The sequence below is a fragment of the Chenopodium album genome, chromosome 4, assembly GCF_948465745.1.
Source record: "Chenopodium album chromosome 4, dcCheAlbu1.1, whole genome shotgun sequence".
NCBI classification, from domain to species: Eukaryota; Viridiplantae; Streptophyta; class Magnoliopsida; order Caryophyllales; family Amaranthaceae; genus Chenopodium; species Chenopodium album.
In genome coordinates, this window is record NC_137837.1 from 26,322,862 (window position 1) to 26,325,738 (window position 2,877).

General features: G+C 27.6%; 1 long non-coding RNA gene across 1 annotated transcript; it reads left to right on the forward strand.

The window, feature by feature from the left end:
- Positions 1-2,304: 2,304 nt before the first annotated feature.
- LOC145626878 (uncharacterized) lies at positions 2,305-2,877 on the forward strand. Its single transcript, XR_014111132.1, has 2 exons — positions 2,305-2,497; positions 2,634-2,877. It is a non-coding gene; the product is annotated as an uncharacterized LOC145626878 (long non-coding RNA).

Consider the following 2,877-nt stretch of genomic DNA (forward strand, 5'->3'; position numbering starts at 1 on the left):
AGGAGAGGAGAGAGAACGGGTGGCGTGAGAATGGAGAAAAGAGGCGTGAGAATGGGTAGTTTTTTTTTTAAATGGAAGTGGTTCACGGTACGAACCGCTTGCCATTTGGGACTTTTGCAAGCGTTTCACACAAAACCGCTTGCCATTTACAATTTTGCAAGCGGTTCACCCAAAACCGCTTGCCATTTACAATTTTGGAAGCGAAATTGCATAACCGCTTGCCATTTGGGGCTTCCCATTTACTATTTTCTACTATATGGATTGGCATGTTCCTTCTTTTTCATGGAAGACAAGCACATAAATTTTTTATTGTGGGCTATTTGCGTTAATTTGTATGCAAAGGTACAATGGATTAGATGTTGGACTTGTTGACTTGAGACTTAGTTTTTTTTTTCTCTTTTGTTTTTGGACTTATACTAATTATTTTTTAGTAGTCTTATTTTTGTATTTATATTGTCAGTAATAACAATATAAATATCAGGAATAAGATTATGTTTTTCAAGAATAAGACAAACTTAGTCAGAAATATGTTTTTTTTTTTATCAGGAATAAGTTTTTTTTATCAAGTTAGGAATAAGATGATACTTGTCAGTAATAAGATAACGTTAGTTAGGAATAAGTTTATTATCAGGAATAACAATACTTATATTGTTTTAAGCATGAGCCATAAGTTTTCTAACAGGAATAAGATTTTGTTTATTAGGAATAAAAATATTTCTAACAGGAATAAGATTTTTGTAGTTTGATACTGTATAACTTGCTAGACATCTACTTATATTTTCATCCTTGTCATATTTGTAATTGTTTTTTAGTGTTCTTATTTTTGTATTTTTTTTTTTATAAATTTGCAGAAGCAAAATCGGAAGCTGTCTAGATGCAGAATTGCTTTTGAATTGATGAATTGAGAAGAAAATTTTTTGCGCAAGCAACTGTGGAATGAATGCATTGCATTTTCTATTAAGAAGCATAAAATTTTTCGGTGCTCAGCCTGCAAGGAAAAATCTTGAGAGTAAATATAGGCAGGAAAAGGTTGCCATACAGAAAGAAAAGGAGAGGAGATTCTTATTGGAGCAACAAAAAAAAAAACACATCCAGCAAAATAGAGGCAAATAGAATTTAGTTAAATTTTGAAAGTTAGATAATTATATTTTTACAATTATTCATATGTATATATATATATTTTGTTTTTGCAATCAGATATTAGGTTTCTTTTGTTTGATAATATTTAAGTATAGTTACATATAAATTTTGTTTTTGTAAGCTATTTTTACGATTATTTATATGTATATATTTTCTTTTTAGAGTCAGATATTAAGTTTCTTTTGTTTGATAATATAAGTCAAGATAAGATTGTTTATGTTAGAATGAAATTAGATTACTTTTATCAGGAATAAGAAAATAAGAGTTAGGAATTAGATTATTTTATTCAGGAATTAAGTCATTTTTGCCAGGAAATAAATTATATCAGTCAGGAATAAGGTTTTTTTTTATTCAGAAATTATATTACTTCTGTCAGGAATAAGAAAAAAACATATCAAAACTTAATTTATATTAAAAGTAAAAATATCATAATCAAAATATCAGAACATAGTATTTTTAATTTTACAATTATTTTGAATAAAAAAATTATTTGATGAATGACCCTATATTAAATAAGTTGTGGATTTGGAGTTTTTGTACCAAACTCATTTGGATCTCTAGTTGTTGTTCTTTTTCTTTCAAAATGTCCTCTAATTCTTTTGTTCTTCTTTGGCCTTCCTTTTGTTTTTGTTCGTTTTGGATCTTTTACTGTATTCCTTCTCTTTTCTTCTTCATCAAGTTCACGAATTTTTTCTTCATTTGTTTGAAACACTTTTCTTACAGATTTGTACATTTGTTCCAAAACATCATCACAATATTTTTGATGCATCTTCGTTCCCTTGACATATTGTTACAAGGTTGTAGATCGAAATTCTTTGTTATTGACTACCTCCTAGGAATGTTTATTAAAGAATGTTTGGTAGTTGGGAATAAGATAATATTTCTCAGGAATATATATATATATATATATATATATATATATACATATATATATATATATATATATATATATATATATGTATGTATATGTATATATACATATATAGACCAAGTCATAATGAGAACTAATTGAATAATAGGAACTGAGAACTGATGTGAATCGTCAGATCTAACTTAAATTCGCGCACGATGAGCGGTTGTGATTATTTCAAACAAATTAGATGAATTTCACCAAAAATCAATCGTGATTTTCTCTCTCTTCAACCTCACTAACACCATTTCCTATTCTATGTTCTCCTGAAGCATTTTCTCTCTCCTCACTCCATTTTCGCTAAAAATCGCCATTGATAACTACTCTTCTACTAAAAAACTGCCATAAATTCTCTTTCTCGTTTGTTAATTTCTTCTGGTGATGAAATTACTCATTGATTTTTGTTCGTTTTGAAATAAATCACTCGATGAAAGGTCGAAAAACTAGGTATAATTTCAAATTTTTAATTTTTGCCAAATTTATACTGTTGTAATAATCTTAGAGGATTATAGAGTTTGAACTGTTTTTAAAATTTGATTTATCACAAAATTGTATTTGTCGACGTTTAATTTTATTTTTTCAGTTATACAATTTCGGACTTCATCCGATTTCTCAAGTGCAATTTCTTCGGCAACAATGAATCCATCATTAATCTGCAATATGAAGCTCAAAGCTAGGTATTATTAGCATTTTATAAGTTTGATATTAGTTTTTAGCTAAACAATTGAAGTAATTTACAATTCCTTGCAAATTAATTTTGTATGATTATTCAATTATTTTTGTTACTGACTTTTTAGTAAATTAATGAATTATGAGGAGTTTTGTGA